The sequence below is a fragment of the Stegodyphus dumicola genome, chromosome 2, assembly GCF_044657685.1.
Source record: "Stegodyphus dumicola isolate Sdum_Otavi_A_Nest chromosome 2, ASM4465768v1".
Taxonomy (NCBI): Eukaryota; Metazoa; Arthropoda; class Arachnida; order Araneae; family Eresidae; genus Stegodyphus; species Stegodyphus dumicola.
In genome coordinates this window covers 143,796,490-143,819,013 of record NC_140769.1, presented here as the reverse complement: position 1 = coordinate 143,819,013, position 22,524 = coordinate 143,796,490, and positions in this window count along the sequence as shown.

Sequence of the window (22,524 nt, the reverse complement as noted above, 5' to 3'; positions counted from 1 at the left end):
GTATCCACTAGAAGTTTCAACTACCACTGATCCTGTGCTAACTCTGGCAACTGAAAACAGATCTAGATACGGTAGACTCTTAAAACCAAGGACATGCTCTTAGACATAATGCACAATATAGGCGTGTTGGACTTATATCCTCTTTTCTTTAGCAATGACTTTAATTAGAAGTTTATTCTTTATTGATTTCATTTTAGTATGATCTGTTATATATATTGTATGTTAACCGAGTTTCTTTTATGTGATTTCTAAACTAATACATAGTACTGTTTTGTTTTATTCGTAATGTTAAAAAACTTTGTGCAATGTCTGATTTTGAGATAATGAGGGTGGGAGGATGTTGTATCTCTCATCATACAGCGAGGATAAGTCTGGCAACAGCTGCAGGAAGAAAAACTTGGCAGTGCTGGAATGGCAACAGCGGATGATATTCTATAGTTTTTAGATATTTTGATTTTGAGTCGATGTTTTTTTGCGTCTTTTGCGATACTATTGCGTCACCACATTTGAGTTTTGGGTGAATGAAATGAATCCGCTGTCCCGCTGCAGATATTAGTAAAATATATTTAGAAAATTAGCTGCGTTGGAAGGATGAAACCTTGTGTTTGAATTTGCGGTAATTTTCCTCCTAAAGTTGCGTCGAGTTCAGAATATTATGCCAGGCTTATTCACGCTGGTGCAGATAAGTTCAAATTTTGTTATTGTGTTTATAATGTATAACTTGCAAATATATGAATAGAATTCTATTAAATAAACAATTTAAATTCTGGAATGGTGTTTAAAATTTTAGATGTAGAATATTCACATTGCTATGTCGGAGCTAGTGGCAGTCAGGTGTAAAGTAAAATTGTTTTTGCTCCACGACATAACAAAGGCTAAGCCAAACAAACAAATCAAGTCAGGCAGCAGAAATTGCTTTTCACTCAAAATTGAATTGGCTAAAATGCTTAATAGGAATAAGTTCTTTGAATATCAGCATTGGTTCATAATCCCTTCTATTCACGGAAATATTTGGCCTGGCTGGAATTGCCAGTTTGGCTTAGCCTTATTACTCGAGTAAAGACGAAACACCTTCGTATTTATTTATTAATTATTGTTCATTGAACGGGAGTTGGTTTGTTCCACTTGAAAAGTCAACTAATTTCCGATCAATGACAATGATTACATGCATTTAATTTAATTCTTGCTTTTAATTTATTCCTTTTACAATTGAAATTTTGTTATTCATGATTTAATTCCAGTCCCCGTTAAAATATTTTTAACAATTAACTTTCAAGTTACTTCAAAACATCTTTCAAAATATAAATTACTAGTATGGATTCACTCTTTCAAGATAATCCTACTATAATTAAACTTAGGAGATAATATAATCAATTAATCAATATTTTTTGGTAAATAAATTATTATTAACTTACTTTGCAGCAATTGCGCAAGTAGTAGTAACTTGTTTTCGCACTAAATGAATTTAAGATCATACAATATATATATATATATATATTTTTATTAAACTTATTTGATTCTTCCTATCATATTTCGAAATTTAGATTCATTCCAAATAAAACTGGCCCAGTTTTAATGATTTATTTTTAAAATTTGTATTTTTAAATAATTTTTACAAATTTTTCGAAAAAAATTTGGATTATAACCTATAAAATTTTTTATATCATCTTAAAGTAGATATATTTCTAAGCCTGCCTGCAAAAATTTAGAGTTTTTTATTCAAAATTTCCTAAGATGTACGTGAATTTACATATAGACGCGTTTTGACATTTGGCGTATTTATTATTATAAGCGATAATAACGAAAATGTGGTTTACGCATTCTGTTAAAATTATTTAAAGTATGAACTAGGAGTTTTCTTCCGGTCGTGGACAATGAAAAAAATTGAAAAGAAAATAGGTTGCTATAAATTAAGAAGTTCGCCAAGTGAATTATTCTTAGCGCAAACTTTAAAAAATCCGCCAAGATCAATTTTTAAATTTCTCCATAAATGTCTCACCAAAAATTACAAAAGTTAATGTTTAGTCATAATTTGAATTGTTGAATCGAAATATGGAAAAAAAATGGTATGTTATTTCAGAAAAAGTCCGATTTTGTGTCTAAATGCCTATGATAGGACAATGCTATATATAAACCGTCGATACCCTAAGTCGCGCTTTCGAGACATAAAAACCGCAATTTGAATTTCGTCAATCAGCCCAGTAGAACAAAAGCTGTAGAACTGCCCCCCCCTTTTTTTTTTTTTTTTTTTTTTTTTTTTTTTTTTTTTGCGCAGAGTACATGCTTCGCATTTCATATCAACTGATCTCATTTGTCCACTACTAACGCTATTTAAGTAATAAGTACACTATTTATACCTCTAATTAGAAAAAATATAATTGATTTTTCTATAGTAAAAACTTTATCATACATGCTCCAATCTTTACTTATCACTTGTATTATAATAGTTAATATCTAAACAGATTAACTAAATTAGAATTAATTACCAAATAAAAATTAAAGAATTTTTAATTATCTGCTTGATATTTAAACAAATGAAAGTCACTGGCCTAGCCATACTAAATTTAGAAAGAATATTCAAATATAATGAAGTCATTTGTTGAGCCGAAAAAATGCTCCTTTTCTAATCATTAGCATATAAAGTTTAGGATTATTAAAATACAGAATATGGCAAAGCAGTCAAAGGCTATTCATCTAAGAAGAAGGATGCTTATAGTCAGGAACTTGGAAGAGTCGAATTACTAGTGCTCAGCGTATTTACCGCTTGGTCGCTGGCGAATGCAATTTCTATATAAAAACGGACAATATTTTTCACCGCATAATCGAGTTTATATTCAATAAAACAAAACAAAAAAAGATCTGAAAGCTTTCAGATTTTATATTACGCCCAAAAGGTTTTTTTTTTTTTTTTTTTTTTTTTTTTTTTTTTTAATCGTTTTGTGTGTTACCTTTGTTTATTAAAAGTCATGTTCTTCGCATTTAAAATACATAAAATTATATTCAACAGCAATATCAATCACAAAATATTTAAAAACAGCATATATTAAGAATTTCCGATTACACAATCTCGCGCGCTGGAGATAACAATGTAACACTGTACAGAAAAGTACGTGTTGCCATTGCTCGCTTTGAAATCGTCGAGTTTGTTAATAAACAATTCGTTAAAGTTTTACAAAATTTCAGACTTATTATAAAACAAAATCGAAATACAAAATCCGGGCTTCAAAATGCCCATGCTCGGTTGAAGAACTATGCTATTCAAAATTTCATGGCTCTAGATACCGTTGTTTCTTCACAATGCGAGAAATATTCATGCATTCATACATATTTTTCATTATTTAGTTTCTTTAAGTTTAATACGTGACGATAATATTTAGTAGCAATAGTTTGAAAAGTAAAATGCCGTATTGAAATTAATAGCCGTTCTGGGCTAACGTCGTTTGGGCTAATAATTAACAATTACTAAAAAAAGCTTACCAAACTTGAAGGTTCTCAAAAATTAGTATAAAAGATCTAATAATATTATTCTGATATTTCTGTACATCAAGGATATCAAACTCGCGGCCCACAACAAATATTTTTGCGGCCAGGCCAATATATCGGCAAATAATAATATATAATAATAAAATAACATATCGACGAAGAAAAAAATGAAATGTTTACTGCTAAGTAATTAACGATAATTTATTCAGTGTTGTTAGATTACTCACAGCGAGCTGACACACACACACTACTTAAATTACAAATGCATGTGAGTAGCTTGCGTTCAGCTACCTTCGGCTTTTGGGGGACACGTGCACTCAGAACTTGTACGCATCCCCCGATAGCCGAATGTGGCCGAACTCATGGTCTCAGTTTTCCAATCATAGTTTTGTACGATATATTGGTGCATGCATGTGCATGCACTTTGCTTTATTATAAATTATTACTTAATTCATATTGTTACGGATTTCATAGTTATTTATTTATTTAGTTTTTTTTTATTTAGAATTGTAATTAGATTTGCTTCATGTTGCCTTAGCCAACGCCACCTAGCAACGCAGACGATTTTTGAAAAGACAGCTGCGTTGGAAGGTTAAAAATAGAACAGCGCGTGCATTTAATACCTAATAAATAAATATCTCGTAATTGCTGTTGCCATCCACAAAAATCCAGATATTTATAGATGTTTCCAATATATTCGAGAAATTAATTATAAAGCTTATAAAGCCGAGAACAAACAACTCATCTCAGTAGTAGCTGTAGTTCTAGCGAACTGTTTGTTTACTTAATACTGTGATTGATTTGTAGCGATTTCGCTGTGAAATAGAATTAGTTTCTCTGTTTTGAATTGATTTTTGCTAAACGTTTGACATTTTGTGATATTGTTAGAATATTTTTGAAGAAATATTTCAGCATTTTAATTTTTCTCTTGTGGAATTCTTGTGGAACTGTGCGTTCCTATTAGAAACCGTATTAATGATGCTCACCTTGGGTCAGCGTTGAAAGTTATCACTGCAAACAAAATTTCTCCCGAAATAGGAAAGATAATAGCAGAGAAGAGATGTCAAGTATCAGGACGTAAACATTAAATTTTTCTTGTTCTTTTCTATATAAATATATATATATATGTTTATTATTGTATTATTCGAAATAAATCTACGTTTCTATGAATATTGATTTTTTTTTTTTTTTTTTTTTTTTCGGCCCGCCTAAAGTTAAAACTTGTTTCTTTGGCCCAAGGTGTACCTATGAGTTTGACATCTCTGCTATACATCAAAGTTTATTTCGGAGATCCAAATTTAAGTTTATTCACCATCAATTTATTTGGTGCCAACAAAACACATATTATTTTTTACGCGTTTTAGGAAAGAATTTGGGAGATCAGTTGGAAAGTTAAGTTCCATACAGTGGCGTATCAAGGGGGTTATGGATGGTACAGTTCACCCCGGGCCACACATTAAAGGGCGGCTTTCTTTACGTGAAATGAAGTTTATAGGAGTGAGCAATATGGATCATCAGAACGGAAAAATAATTGGCATTTATTAGGCTAATGCAAAGCTCACTGCGATTATCTAAGGGAAAAGATGCCGATGTGGATGACTACAGTCCTCTACGAAAGGCTTAAAAACTCTCATACAACCAATATGTTTCTTAGGATTTGTCTCAAGTTGAACTGCTATTGTTGTGTCTTTCACATTTGACGAGAATAACTCTGGCAACAGCAACTGTAGTGGTAGCCATGGCTACAGTATTTGTTGCGCGAGATTTCAAAAAAGAAAAATAATGTAGTAGATGAAATTGTGCATCTCTCGAATGGCAACAGCGGATGATATTCCAAACATTTTGTTTTTAATGCAGCCAATTCATTTTGCGATTCTACGTTAAGAAATTGGGGTGTACTTCAACTGCGCTAATGAAAATCCCCCCGGGTCGAGCTATACTCCAACTGCGCCAACCAGAATTTCTTCCCCCTGTTGCCTACAGGGTTACAATTTAACTTTTCGAAGCCAATCGTAGCCAAGAGGAAAATAAAAATAAATAAATAAAATTACATATCACAAGACCAAGTAAAAAACTAACAAGCAGGCTAATTACTTGAATAACAGTAATAAATGCGAGAGCTAACAAAGAAAATAAAAGGTATTGGTAAACATACATATTTCATTTTACATAACATCTATTATTTCATTTATTATAATAATATCATAAATTAAATAAATATAAAGCATACAAATTATATTTTTAATAAATTACATCAATAATAGTCAAGATAGTGAACTAGACTGGAAAATTTAATAGAGTTCACTAGCGTGCAAAAAATTATTTCATATCAAAGTGTGCTAAAAATATTTTTTGTTAATTAAAGTAATCATGTAAATGTTTGCAGAAATTAAATTTAGTTAAATTTAAAAAAAGCTTAGCATGAAATCTATTATAACAACATTACTATGCATTTGGAACACTGACGTATAAATTGTAAATAAATTCAAATTATTATGCTAAGAAGTTTTTTCTAAAATTTATCTAAAAGAAAGGAATTAGATAAACAATTGCAAATTAATATAATCAGTCAGGCCTCTCAATAAATAAAAGTTTATTTTTTTAACCAAAAATTAAAAATTGGGACGCAAAAGTTTGAGTAATATACTTGGAAATATCTGAACATATAATTAATTAGAAATGTATAATTAAATTAATAACAAGCTAATTAACAGTAATATTAAGCTTAATTTCATTCAATCTAAAACAAGCAATCGATGAGGAGCTCAGCATAACTGAAGTTTTAATGCTATTTTACGTAGATTTGCGTATAAAATAAAAGTTGCACTTGTGAAACAAGTGAATAATGTACTGATAGTCAACAGGAATTAAAATACAGTGGTTAAAAATATAACGGCTTGTCAGAAGGTATGCAAAATTGCCATGGCTAGAGAAATTGAATGGTTATAGAAAACTCATAAAGTTAGCGCTACAGTGTGAAAAGAAAATTCTGGAATAAACATGTTAAGAAAATTGGATGAAGAAATAATCCTTAATTTATTGATATCTATATAAACTCTATGCTTTTGGAAAAATGTTACATAAAATTTGCACCGAAGTATCAATCACCGAAACCGAGTTAATTTCTTTCCTTATTTTTTCTTATTAGAGGGATTCGTAAAAAGATATGCTAGGGTGAAAATTTTTGCAATATTTTTAAAGAATAAATTTAAAAAGTATTTTTACTTCATGAACTGAAATTTTTACGCTACATTTTTACACTAAATAAGTAAAAAAAAAAAAAAAAAAAAAAAGCTGGAGGATCTCTGGGATTAGAAACTCGGATCGAACTACCAATGTTTAGTGACTTTTCCGCTTGATTGTAAGATTTTTCGAAATTTAGCTGAACAATATATTAAAGAAAGTAGAAGATACAGCACATGTAAAAACAAAAGTGGGCTAAATTATAGATTTACATGTTTGGTGAATGAGTTAAACATAGATGAGTATGCCATACAAATAAGTATGCCATTATGAAAGATTAGGAATGTAGCATAAAAGCATCAATGCAGAAGGCAATGGAAATTTAAAACACTGTAATCTAAATATATAATATTATCAGTATATGCTATTAATTTGAATACTGCTGAAAAAATTATAAATGAATAATATTATAAATCACACGAACTCGTTGCATTATAAATTACAACAGTTAGAAATATTATTAGCGTGATTTAGCGACCATCATTGCTAACAAATAATTTCAAGTAATTAATTTTACAAATAATTCAGCCTAAAACTAGGTTAGAAAATAAGCTACATGCTGAAGATTAAGCTTTGCCAAGGTGTTAGAAACATCTTCTGTTAACTAGAGTTCTGATGCAAGAATTTGTAAAAATTATCATTTAAATATAAATTCGCATTAATACAATACAAAGTAGTATATAAATTCTACATACATGAAAACTTGAGTACAGTGCAACAATATGAGAAAAAGGAATGGATTAAAAGGGAACTGAAAATTCCAGGATATAAATATAAGGGAGTTTGAATATTTTTTTGTTAATTATGAAAATTCTGCTGATGCTCATAATTATTAATTTATTAATTAAATGTGTATTAGAAATTAAATGTATGCCAAAGTACATCAGGTGGAAAACAGAATAAATATTTAAACGTTTCTAGTATTAAAATATGGAATTTATAACAAAGTTAAATAACCAAAAATAACTTCAATGACTAAAAATGGAAAGCTTAATACGGGAATATATTGCAATAATATTAGAGTGAATTTAGAACGACTTAAGACGTCCAATTTTTAGATTTAATAAAGAGAATTTTTTTAATTAAATTAGAACTGTTTACCTTAAATGGTAAATTTGAAAGTTAAAAAACCATTCTGCTATCTAAGAAGATTTGTTAATATTTATCTAGACAACAAATTTATTTAAGGTGAGCTACGAATCCGATATTGATAGGTTGATTATGTATCCGTTTTATGTATGTCATTAAGCTATCAATTTTACTATTCAAAACTGATATATATATATATATATATATATATATATATATCAGCGACTAAAATCTACAGCTTGGAAAGTTTTTAATTCTTACAGAGAACAAAAAAGATCTGGCTCATCATTCCTTTAAGCATCATAAAACTCTATAATGAGTGTAAAAGAAATTTATTTTTACTTTAGCACACGCCAGACTTTAAATTAATATTTGTTTTGCATGCACAATTTTTCCAATATTGATAAACGAAAAGAAAGGTCAGTCTCAATAGAATGTCCCATTAATGGCGATAAATGACTTTTTGTAGCACCCAATCTTCTTGGGAAAGAAATAGGGGACAGGAAACGTCGCGTAGTTTGTGGATTAAATAAGAGGGGGACGGGTATCTTCGATCAAATTTGGCGCAGTTCATACTCTACCAGAAATTGTATTCTAGTTTGAATAAAATGAAATCCGCTGTGAGTATTAGGGAGATTTCTCAATTTGCTGCGTTTCAGAAAATGAGGACTCCTATGTTTAATTTTGCGGTATTTAAATTACAAAAGTTTTCTCAAGTTTAGAAAAAATACGCTGGGCTTATTCTCAGTGTATAGATAAGTGACATTTTGTGTTATTGCTATTACATATAATTTGAAAAATATAACTGTCAATAGAATTTTATTAAATGCTTTCAAAAATCTGGAATGGTATTTTAATTTGTAGATGTTGAGTATACATTCTATGTCAGAACCTGTTGCAGTTAGGTGTGAAAAGTAAGAATTTTTGCTCATGACAGCTAGTATTCAGCCATGTTATCCTCTAGACCAGAGTTTCTTAAACTGTGGGTAACGACCCCAATTTGGGTCGCAGGACCTGCAGTAGGAGGTCGCCAAAATTTTCAGCAATTTTGATATTTCTTTAACTTATTATGGTTAATCTTCCATAATCGGGGCGAGCGCCAAACTTGGCGAGAGGTTTTATTTTCGCGCGATTTTTATTTGGTTGTGCTTTCAGGCTGTATGTTTTCCTGTCGCAAACCTAGAGCTTTATTTCGGCCCAAGGCCCAAGGCGTTTTGCTTCCGGAGTACCTTTGCAAATAAATGCAATAACCTCCACAACTTCGCTAAGAAAATAAATTGAATAATTAAGAGTGAGCATAGCTAAAGTGAAAGAACGAAACCGTTAAGGGTTTAAATACCAGAAATGAATGAGAGGTCCACTCAAGGGACGAAAGATTCCTTCATCTTTCAATTTCGTTTAGGAAAGGGTCAAAGACCTCAAGCGATAAGAAAGATAGAAGCTTTATTTCGGTGCTTGTAATGAGTGAGAGTTTAGTGTAGCCTGGAGATTCTTCTTTTCAATTTAATTTTGAAATACTGTGTTTGTTTTTAAAAGTTTTACTGTTTAATATTTGCAAGAGGTTAAGCTGTTGTTCGTGGCAGAATGTTGGATTTCAGATGATGTGAAGTTTATAATTTACTAGCAGCTTCGCTGCCAGCCTTCGTCTGGCTTTTAAATGTACCGGAAAAATGGCTGATGGGAACACCAAACGTTAAATTTAAAACCTGCGTAGAATTTTACTCTGCAGAACAACTTCATAAAAAAAGTTATTACGTATAATAAAATTACAATGAAATGAGCAATATTCCTTAATACAAATATTAATTATCCTAATAAATAAATTAACCAACTTCCCTTTGCAAAATCTTAAGAACTCAAATGGTATAAAGGAGGTTAAGAATTTTGTTTCCTAAAAAAAAATCACTCAAAATTTTTCAATATCTTAAAAACAGTGAAATGAGCAATAAATAAGATAAAAGAATACAAAAAACAAAAAAATTCTGAAAAGCAAAGTATAATTAATGATATTTTATCTTATATTTTCAAGAGAAAAAGATTACAATGAAATAAGCTATATCCCTTAATACAAATATTAATTATCCTAATAAAAAAATTAACCAACTTTAAGTTGAAGGAAAAAAATCATACAAAATTTTTCAGTATATTACAAACAGTGAAATAAGCAAAAAATAACATGAAAGCAACTCAAAAAACATAAAATTCCGAGCAGAATTTTACTCTACAGAACAACTTTAACAAAAAAAAAAAAAAAAAAAAAATTAATAAAAATGTACTGTTGCGTGCGTACGGGTTCGCTATGAAATGAATGCACAAGTCCGATGAAAAATGAAAAAAAATTTATTATTATCACAACAAAAATGCTTAAATTTTCTCAAATTATCATGCAGTATTACAATATCTCACAGTAGTTTTCTTTTAACTACTCAAATGTCCAATAGAACGTAATTCAAAACAGCTAAAGAACGCTAATCCGCGAATTCGCTACAATCAACAAGAGGAGTTTCCTAAACAACAACAAACTAAGCAACTACTACGAACTTGGATTGGATCTTGGATCATATCTTTACTGCTGGCTTTAGCTACTAGGAGCTCTTACCAGTATATTATCATTTTAAAATAGGCCATAAAGTTAAAAATTTAAGAGGTGTATTTAAAATACACCGCGCCCGAAGGCGAGATCAATAAATGAGAGAACTCATAAAATAAGTTTTGCTAAATTGCATATCATGGCATAGCATGGGTGATTATATACGTAATGGTGGCGAGAAGCGAAATGAAATCCATCCATCCATCCATGTTGCTATGGCCGGTGTGCAGCTAGTAGATGCCGCTTTACCGGTTCCTGATGAGTGGTGGCACCTGAAATCAGTCGTTCTTACAGGTAGGTGGTGGTAACTAAAGGTCAAGAGAGAAGGGGGTGACCCTGCGTCACAGAATGAGAACCAGACTAATTGGAGAACGCGGTGGTGGGAAAGCGTTATCTATTCCTGATAATTTCCTAATAAATGAACAAGATTGAGGAGAAATACATAATATAAATCATTTGAATAAATCAATAAAGTAATGAATAAACATGAATACTTGCATAAAGTAATTCTGGGATAAATAAGGATAAAAACATACATAATGAATAGAGTTCCTGAAAATAGAAGAAAATTAAATATAATACATATGTACAACACAATTAAAAGTAATACATGGCAAATAATAAACTATAAAAAGCTGGAATAAATGCAAAATCTGGATTAATATATAAGGATACGATTGCAAAATAAATATATACAGATATGTACAGTAAAGTCAAGTTGGGAAATTTTGGTCGTACTGGTGGGCCGCCCAGGGCCTCAGGTCTCTATCTTCAGGTAAAGGAGCGTAGTTAAAAACTTGAAAGTGATTCATAAATGGACAGTTGAGAGCTTTACTGAAAAATTTATCGTTCGTCTTCAAGATGAAGTCTTTAATGTAGTCGATCTTTAAGTCCTTATGCAGGGTTGCATTTGAAACATAGAAATGCGCATTTGTGATAAGTCTTAAAAACTTGTTTTGTATTATTTGGATTTTCTTAATATCCTTTTCTTTGATAGTAGCCCAGGCAGGTGACGCATAACAAAGGGTGGGCCTGATGATTGCTGTGTATATATGTTTTTTACTTTTGAGATTAAGCTCGGAGAACTTTCCCAGCAGAGGCATTAGGTTTTTCATGTTGCCATAGGCCTTGCTTTTAATTACGAGTATATTGATGTGGTCAGTCCAGGTAAGTCGATGATTAATAGTGATTCCAAGGTATTTGGCTTTATTGACAATAGGGATATTTTTATCAAAGAGCTTAAGATCGTTAGTGATGATTTGATGCGTCTTTCTATTTCTGCTGATAATGAGTAGTTGAGATTTCTCAGCATTAATTACAATTCGCCCTTGTTTGCACCATTGCTCAATGGAGGGCATGATATTTTGAAGTTTTAATATTGCAGCATTGGGGCTAAGGGATTTTACTGCAAGAGCAATGTCATCCGCATAGCAGCCAAGGAATCTATTGATTTCGTAGTCAGGATTCGGAAAGTCGGAGACATAAAAAAGATAAAGGATGGGTCCTAAAATAGAGCCTTGGGCCACAGAGGCACGGATTTATTTGAAGCTTGAATTATCTTATCCGAAGGAGACGTAAAATTTTCTATTTTTGATAAAAGAATAGATTAGCTTGGTCATTTCCGGTGAGAAATTGAGCTTGATCAGTTTGTAAATAAGCCCCTCATGCCAGACGCGGTCAAAAGCTTTGGCCACGTCGAGCATGAGTAGTGCAACTTTCTGATGGTTGTGTAAAGCACTGCCGATAAATTCAACTAAACGAACAAGCTGTTTGGTGGTGGATAATGTTTTTCTAAAGCCAAACTGTTCAGGAGGAAGCCTGCTAATATATTGTTGCATTCTATTGAGGATGATTCTTTCTAAGATCTTTCCAAGTCCGGGCAGTAGGCTGATGGGTCGATAGCCGTCGGGAGAAGTGGAATCTTTGCCTGGTTTGGGGATGAGTATAATTTTTGCAATTTTCCATTTCATGGGAAAGTAGGACTTGTCCAATGAAGCATTATAAATACTGATGAGCTTAGAGATAGTGCTGAATGGCAGATTTTTAATGGCGATGTTATTAATTTCATCATATCCTGGAGCTTTTCTATTTTTGAGACGTTTAATGATATCAATGACCTCTTTCGGATTAGTAAATTCAGTATTGAGTCTTGCGGTGGGGCTATTGATATAATCCTGTACAAAGTACCTTACATCATATGTGAAGGCAGGATCTGAAGGAGTCTCATTCGGGATAAATTGTTTTTCAAAGTGCTCCGCCATAAGAGTAGCTTTGTCTTTGTTAGTGATTGCAATCTTGTCATCTTTTTTGATGGGTTTATTACAGGTGGGAGTAATTCTGAGGCGCTTGGCAAAGCTCCAGAATTCATTTCCGGGTTCGTTGAATTTTTGGATTTAATTTTGCCATTGTTCAGTCTTGTAGTTAGTAATATTTTTCTTGATTAAACGGTTAATTTTATTAAGTTCGGATTTAATTTGAGGGTCCCAGGACCGGTTCCAACGTTTCCTAAGCTTATTTCTTTCTTTAATTAGTGTTCTAATACTATGGGGGAGAATCTCCTGGAATTTGTTGGCTGGAATCTTCTGTGTGGCAGAATTGTAGGCATGCTTGATACTGTTAGTGAGCGTATCAATGGCAACTTCGATGTCATATGTAGTTTTGAGGCTATTGAGTTTAGGTGGGTAATTTTCAAGAATTTCATAGCGAAATGAAAGTCTAAGCTTCTGCGTGAGTCAAGAAGAGCAGAAACACGTGATCAGCGTCCGGCATTTAGATTGGTCGAGGAGTCAGAGTTCGAAAAATGAAGTTTTTGTAGTTTTTGGCAATAAATAAAGTTCGAACATAGTAAAAGCAACATCTATTTGTGAATTTAAGAGTCTTATGTCTTTTGAAACACTTGAAAATCTTCTAAACTTGCGATATAATCATTAAATGAATAGGAAACTGTAAAAGGCGAAAATGAGGTCATGTAGCTCACTAGGGCTAATGAGTGAGAGTAAGCACTTGGTGTAACCACGAACTTTGATTTTAAAACACACGATACGAAATAGTAAAAATAAAAAGTAAAAATCTTGGTTAAATAAGTAGTAAAACGAAGAATTCATCGATGAAAAATAAAGTCCTAATTTTGCAAAGTTCATCTTTCTTGAATAGTAACTGCAAAGGAATAGTAATTTTTTTTTTTTTTTAAATACATTATATACACTACCACCACTTGGAATTGTGGTGGATTGTTCGAGGTCTTTTCACTACGTTCTCAATAGTAGGGTCATAGTCTGTAAGCGATTTAATAGCTTCATAGGGAGAATTTCTCATATCTTCAAAGAAGTTGTGTGCAGAAATTAGGATTTGGTCGTGAATTGGATTGATATCCAGGTCTTTGTGAATTTGAGAATTTCGCACGAACCAGGGTGCGTTCACTATGCTACGTAAGATTTTGTTTTGAAGTACATTTAATTTTTGTCTGTCTATTTTTCGGGCAGTAGCCCAGGCTGGAACTGCATAGAGGATTATTGGTCGAATAAGTGAGATGTAGATATTTTTCTTGGTACGGAGATTTAACTTAGAGTTTCTTCCAATTAATGAGTAGAGAGCAATGAAAGCAGCGTTAGCCTTATTTGTAACATATTGAATATGATCTTTGAAATTTAGGGTTTTGTCAATATAGACACCTAAGTATTTATAGGAGTTGGCAACAGGAATATCTTGGTTATTGAGTCGGATATTTATATTCACTGGGATATTTTTTCTGTATCTGCGAAAGAGAACTACGCAGCATTTATCAGTATTTAGTTTGATTTTCCAGTCTTGACAAAATTTGTTAATAATTTGATTTGGAGCTGAAGTTTCTCTAAAGCATTATTTGGACTTCGTGAACTGGTGAGGATGACTGTGTCGTCGGCATATTTGAGTATATTAGAATGAAAAGGTAGAGGCAATTCATTTATGAATATTGTAAAAAGCTTCGGTCTTAAAACACTGCCTTAAGCTACTCCACTGTAAATCACTTTTTTTGAAGAGATTGCTTCACCACAGCGCACTTGAAAAGTATAATGTTTAAAATAAGAATGCATAAGCTTAATAAAGTTGTTTGGTAAAAGGATATTAGATAGCTTATGAAGTAAGCCAGCATGCCACACTCGATTACTACGAACTGAGATGTTTTCCTCCTTTTATAACATTTTAAAAATCACGCGCTAGCATTTTCCAGTACTTTCTCGAAATCAAAAAGAGATATTTATTTATTTAATGCACGCGCTCTTGTATTTTCAATTTTCCGGCTTAGCTTTCTTTTAATATTCGTCACGCGCTGCACTGCGCGAGAAATAAAACCATTTAATTTATAATTGAACTAACATTAGCTTTTTAAATACCAAATTCGTAACAGTATTATATGTATATAAATATAAATGACAATGAAAACATTGCGCCGACGTTTAATTGGATTAAAATATTACTTAAATTGAATATCGAATTAAAAACATCATACCACCTTTTAAAAGAATTAAATTATTACTTAAATTGAATATCGAATTAAAAACATCATATCAACGTTTAAAAGAATTAAAATATTACTTAATTTTAAATCCTTTAAAATAAGTTTTATAGGATGTAATTATTTAACTTTAAAACATATGTGGCAATAAATATCTCGGCAATTTTTGAAAACAGTGTAATAATTTTTTTAATATAAATTGAAGTATACAATTATAAAGTAAAAGAAAAATATGTACTTACATTTTTTTGAGTATTTAACCTGTTATGTATTGATAAGTACCACAAAAAAATCGGAATCATAATTTAGATATCAATGAAAAAAATTTGAAAAATATAATGTAATTTTAAAAATGTAATCTAATGAAAAAATTTTAAAAAATTTGTAAAAAAATTTGAAAAATTTAAGGAATTCGAAGAGAGGAATAATAAAATTTTAAAATAGCGCGGTAATGCACAAATATTCAGTAACCAATCAGGGAGCTGATTAAAGCTCGTTAATGCACAAATATGCCGTAAGCAATCAGGGAGCTGATTACATCACGAATAGAACTAAAATTATTTTAAGTAATCATACATAATAAAATCATGAAAAAGTGCAAAATTAAATTTTATTTTAATATTTAACAGTCATAAATAATGTTTAAAACATTAGATTAAATTTATAGATATTAAAACCAATTACTTTTAAAGTAATGTGACGTCATTCATTACATCATCCACAACATAAAATTTCATAAAATGTCATAAACAATGAAATTTTTATTTCAAATAAAAATGCAAAATTAAATTGATTTTTAATATTTAGAAGCCATAAATAATATTTAAAACACGGAATTTATGCATAATAAAACGCATTATTTTAAAATAAAATAACGACAAAGTATCGGTTACCATAAATAACTTGTCTAGCAATGGGTTTACCATAAGTCGTATTGCTTAGCAAAAAAAAATCGCCAAAATCCGTGCAACCGTCTACCAAAGTAGCACCTGGAATTTTATGCTGTGAATGATGTAATGAATGACGTCACATTATTTTAAATGTAATTGGTTTTAATATCTATAAATTTAATCTAATGTTAATTAAGACACAATAACACGCCGAATAAATACTAATTCAGAAGTCAAACAACAAAAATCAGCGTTATATTTACAAAATTTTCACAGGACTAGTTTCGATGGTCTAGTTTTTTACCATATTTGTAGTTTTGCAGCTGAATATGGTGGTTCGGTAAAAAACTAGACCATCGAAACTAGTCCTGTGAAAATTTTGTAAATATAACGCTGATTTTTGTTGTTTGACTTCTGAATTAATCTAATGTTTTAAACATTATTTATAGCTGTTGAATATTAAAATACAATTTAATTTTTCATTTTTAAAATATGATTTTTTATGATTGATTATTTAAATAATTTTAATTCTATGCATGGTGTAATCAGCTTCCTGATTGGTTACTGAATATTGTACATTACTGCGCCATTTTAAAATTTTAATATTCATCTCTTCGAATTCCTCAGATTTCAAAGCGAATGGATGTCTCCGTTTCGAAGATGAATGTTTTTATTGGTAATTACCAAGAATTATTGGTATCGGCATAAAAAAATTGCTGTTTGAGACCTTATTTTGGCCTGGATTTCCTAATCAAAGATTTATTTATTGTTACAAGGTTCAGAGGAAATTTATTTATAATTTTTGGAGGAAACCTCGCTGATTGCTTCTTCAATGAAGTGCGAGAAATGTGGATAACAGATGAAGATAGTTTTTTTTTTTTTTTTTTTTTTTTTTTTTTTTCGGTACTTATCAATATACGTAAGGTAAAATGCTTAAAAAATGTAAGTATATATTTTGGTAAAAGCGCAGAATAGGCTGCATCAACAAAGTTCAGTAGGCGGAGCTGTGTGACGTCCATAAATGGGTGGCACTAAGCTTGTGAAGTTACGATGTTTACCGCATCTGGGATTTCTACCAAATGAACAGTATGGTTTCCGGAGAGGACTCTCTACAGTTCACCAGTTGAGCAGAATTACAGAATTCATTGGCTCTGCTATCAAAAACAAACTCAGTGTCGCCTTCCTCATGTTGGACGTGGCCAAAGCTTTTGACCGCGTTTGGCATGAGGGACTTATTTACAAACTCATACAGCAGCAGATTCCTCGAGAGCTAATTCTCATCTTAAAATCTTTCCTTAACCACAGAACCTTCTCGGTCAAACAAGGTGATTACACCTCTGACTCCTACCCCATCAGAGGAGGCATAGCACAAGGCAGCATCCTTGGTCCGATTCTTTACCTAATTTACGCACATGATTTCCCAAACTTCAATACAGACCACAATTTCCTCCTTGCCTGTTATGCGGACGACACGGCGCTAATCCAAAGATCCCGCCGCCCAAACCAGGCCATCGTCAAACTTCAAGAAAAAATGTCTGCAGTTGAACCATGGTGCACCAAATGGAGAATTAACATTAACCCTGAAAAATCTGAAATCTTACTGATACGAAAATACAAACATAAAGACAGAATCACCAACTCTGTTTCCCTTTTCGGCCAACAAATCCCCATCGTAAATAAGGCTAAAATAACTTGGCATTATTTTCAATAGAACCTTCACCTGGTCAAACCACATAAATGAAATCAAAAGAAAAACTTTCGGCATCATCAGAAAACTCAACTGTATCAAACTCTTCGGGCCTCACTCTCGCAAGGAAAAAGACAGTGGCGTAGCTAGGGTGGGGTAAGGGGGGACATCTGTCCCCGGGCGCAGCATCCAAGGGGCGCCAAATTGATGCTACGAAATTTTTAATGAAATGTTTACCATCCTTGGCACACAGAAATGGGCGCAAATTCTTCAGTTGTCCCCGGGCGCTGGAAACTCTAGCTGCGCCCCTGGAAAAAGAAAATCTACATTTCAATAATCCGACCGATGCTCACGTACGCTTCGCCAGTATGGGCGAATGCAAAAAGTTCGGAGATAGATAAACTGCAAATTGTACAAAATAAGTTTCTCCGTTTAATTACTGGAGCTCCCTTCTTCATAAGAAACAAAAACCTTCACCACGATCTTCACATCGCATACATACAGGATTATATCAACAAGCTAAACGCAAACTTCTTTAGAAAAGCTACGGAAAACACCGTGCAAACTTTTCAAACATCCTTGAATACGAAATATTCGAAGAAGATTATTTCAATCGACCATATGCTGCATACATCATTAACATGATCAATGCAGTCATCTAACCCCACTCTTATTCACAGGAAATCACTCCCTCAATCACGAAAAGACTCCATTTCCCATCTGTTTTACGTGCAGAACGCATAGGCCTGTGATAAAGCACGCAGCTACTGTCTAGGAGATCCGAAGTTCGATACCCATCCGAAAAATATTCGTGAAACCTACGCAACTCCCTCGTATGCACATTATAAGGACCTGCATAAAATTAAAAAATTCTCTAAGTTAATGAATGATCATTTAACTGCAATAATACATCACAATAAAATTTTTACATCTCTTGCAAGTAACCCCGACTCTGTCACCACATCCACCGCCACCAGATGGCGACACATGCTGAAATTCGCATCTCCCTTCTCTCTCCATAGCATCCTCTCAAGATTTCCTGCTTCAGGATCTACTTGATTTACCATTACTGCCAGGTTCCCTCGGGATCTCTATCATGCTACTGGGAAGTACTGCCCCCAGGGATAAATAGAAGGGCTAGGTCATTTCTTTGTTCGACTCCTCGCCGACGCGAGCCTCATGGAGGGGATGAATTGGAAGTAATCTGACGTGTCTGTGTTGCACCTGCTCTGATTTCGCGCGTTTAAAACTGTACTTTCATTCACTTGCGAAACTATTTTCTGGAGGTCGCATATCCCAAATTAATTTTAATCATACATATTTGTTTTCTAATAATGCAAATATTTAATAATTTGTATATATATAGATATAGTTTTAGTCAGCTTTCCTTTTAAATTCTATATTTAAAGTATCCTTTATGTAATATGGCTTCTTGTGCTGTAGCAACGTGCTGTAACGCTTATAGAAATACGAAAGGAAGAGATATTGTATTTCATGCTTTCCCAAAGGACAATTTGCTTTTGACGAAAGAATGGATACATGAATGTCGAAGACAGGATTCTATTAATGTGAAAAACGCAAGAATTTATGGCGAACATTTTCTGTGCAGTGATTATGAAGATGACATAAGAAATCGCTTGCTTGGATTGCCGCAAAAGAAACTGTTGAAATGCAATACTGTGCAGAAAGTAAATTTATCGTATGCAATAAACGAAACAACACCAAGAAATCGGAGACATTTGAAAAGAAAAGTAATGCAGAGTGGTTTTGAAAAACTACATGAATTAATACCAAAGAAAATTTATTTTGAAGCTGAGAACGAAATTGAAGCTGACAATAATAAATCAAATGTCAATGATTTTGAAATAAAATTCACAAGTGACAATGTCCTAAGTGACAATATCCCTGAATGCCCTAAGTGTAAAGATAAACAAGAATGTATTGATAATTTGAAGAACAAAATAATATCCTTAGAAAATTGTAATAAAATATTGAAAAATAGAGAAAAGAAAAATTTTAGAATGTTTGCTGAGCGACAAAGAATGTGGACGACATCTATAAAGAAATTTGTATCGGAAATTTAGAAATTAAAATCCCAAACAGCGAAATTTAGGAAAAAATAGCACGGAGAATTAGGAAAAACGGTCTAAAGCATATTTTTACAAAGACGCAGATTAACGCATTGCTAGAAAAGAAGGAAAAAATCAGGTGGACTAGTGAAGATATTTCACGTTGCATTGTCATAAGAGCTCTGTCATCTATAAGGAACGTTTTTGGTAAGAAAAAATAGGAATTCCTTTACCTAGCACTAACATATTAAGGAGATGGTGCGCTAAATTTTCATGTAGTTCAAGAATTCAGAGTGATGTTCTTCCTGTAATGAAGGAACGATGCGAATATTTAAACTCTGTAGAAAAAATATGCGTTCTCGGTTTCGACGAAATGCATATAGATTCTAAACTTAGCTATGACTCTAAACTGGACCAAATTCTCGGTCCTTTTTCAAAAAGTGCAGTTTGGTTTAATCAGAGGTCTCATTTCGCAGTGGAAACAACCAATATTTTTTGATTTTAACACTCGAATGAAAAAGACATATTCAATCATCTGGGCCCACCAGCGGCCGGGTGGAAAAGTCGCTGAACACTGGTAGTTCGGTCCGAGGTTCAAATCCCGCGAACGGGCTGGCTGCATGGGCGTTTTCGTGGTTTTCCCCATGTGTAACGTGTATACGAGCCAGTTTCCCTTAGAAAGTCCTCCACGAGGGCATCCCTTCCCTTAGGCAGATAGCCCTCGAGGCTTTGCCATAATCACACACGCAAACACAATCATCTGGAGTAGAAGGGAAAGCAATAGTGTCTGATTTAGGATGATCTAGTACTTTGTGGAAAGAGTTACAGATTTCGATTAATAGTTCTGTTTCCAAATACAGTATTGCAAACGAAAAAAAATATGGGTTTTTTGCAGATTTAGCGCACTGCTTCAAATTACTGAGAAACCGCTTTTTCTTATGGCCTCCACTTTTTCCTATGGAACCTTCTCCTATATCTTGGGAATTAGAATTGAATTCCGCCAGACAATTTTCGACCGCCGAAAAAGAAGCATTAACATATGTTGCAAGAAAAAGAAGCATTAACATATGTTATATTGCCTACCGTGTGCGAAACAAAGACCCATCATTGGGAACAATATCTAAAAATAGTGCTGATGAACCAATATTTTAATTCAGAATGGATTAAATTATTCATTCTTAATTAAAATATTGGACTTATTAATAGATTGGAGGTTTGACTACACCTTCCCATTCATAGATGAATACAGTTTACGAGTTCGAAAATATATTTTGTGCAGTTCATGGTACAGGTTACTATAAAGGAAAGCATGTAATTGGCTCTTTAATTAATAAACTGGAGAAACATTATCCTGAAGTTAACAGAGAAGCAATTCGTTTATTTTGCAGAGGTAGTTGCATTGTGACTGTACAAGAAAGCATATATAATATGTTTTGATTTGAAGTATTTATAGATGACATTTTAGAAGTTAATAGCGTAAAGCATATTTCAAATGAGAACTAATTTTGTTAAGTTATTGTTAAAGTTATTTTTATTGTATCCTGTGTTATTATTGATTCGATGTTGTGCTAGCTTAGCATTCTAGATAAAATATAATAATATAAAATTAAAGTAATTGACATAAGAAGACCTGCCTCCTTAACCCCCACTTTTGAAAAATTAAACAATTTTTTTTTAGGTACTGTGAGTAAAGTTGTTTTGTCTAAATTAAAATAACAATCTTACATGCATTTATTTAAATGTAATATTGATGTAAGCCTAAGTTACAAAATTATTAAAAAATATATATGTTATTATATTAAATCGGGAAATATACCAATGTAAAATTTACAATTAGGCTGAAACTCAGATTAGCAGAAATTTTGAAAACTATGCCAATTTAAGGTTGCTTTTTGATTAATTTTAAAAAGCTGTTATTATAGTTATCTTAGAAGCAGTAGTAGAGTTCTTTTAATTAAATCTCAGATAAAGAAATGATTAGAAATAAACAGGCATTTAAAAAAACAATCCCTGCAAATTAAAATAAAGGAACTTTATGTTAAGAGTAGCGTATTTTATTTGTTATTTTAAAATTTGTTAAATTAAATTTTTTAATGTTCAGTGTAAAACGCATACTACAGTAACATTGTCTCTTCTAAGTGATAACTGTCTTTCACACACAGCTCATTTTAAACGCTGATTCTTCAAATTTAAAACACTAATTTCTATGTTGTCAATTGCATCTCCGCGTTCAGTGTCATTATGGCTACGTCATCACTCCCCGCTGCCTGTTTCAGGGGAAAAAGCTCTATGACCTAGCCCTTCTCTTTTAAGTCCTGTACTGCCCCAGTGCAGTAGAAGCCCAGTATCATACAAATTAAGTATCTAAGTGACGTCACAATGTAGTCTCCATGGACATTATAAGAGATAGACTAACCCAGTGGGCGGGGCGCGCGTCACCGACATGTCCGCAAAAAAGAGTAGGGACGATCTGGTTTACTTTAACACTGAAACCTATGGCATTTGTATCACATAACTCTTTTTAATTATTAATGTGATACGTTGTATAGTGATGAGATTATGAAAGCCACAGATTTTTCCAAATAGGATTTAATATATTTCATTAAAGCACTTTTTACTGCATTTCGCGCATTTTTTTCACGCGTAATTCTTGTTCAAACATCTTTACTTTGGTAAAACGGTAAAAACTCTAAGCACAAAATTTATGAACTTAATTTTACGCAAAAATAAAGTAAAATTAAATAAGATTGATAGTACGCGATGCTTTGAAATAAATAAGGTAAAATTAAGCAAGATCTGATAATTTTTTTAATTTAATGAACATTTTCAGGCAGTGATTTTCCAAACTATAATAACATTACAAAACGATCATATTTATTTGATTATATGATTATTAAATTATTAACATTAAAGTGGATTAGTTATTTTAATAATTCATAAAAATCGGAGCATAAAATTTTCTGAGCGTAATGAAGGAA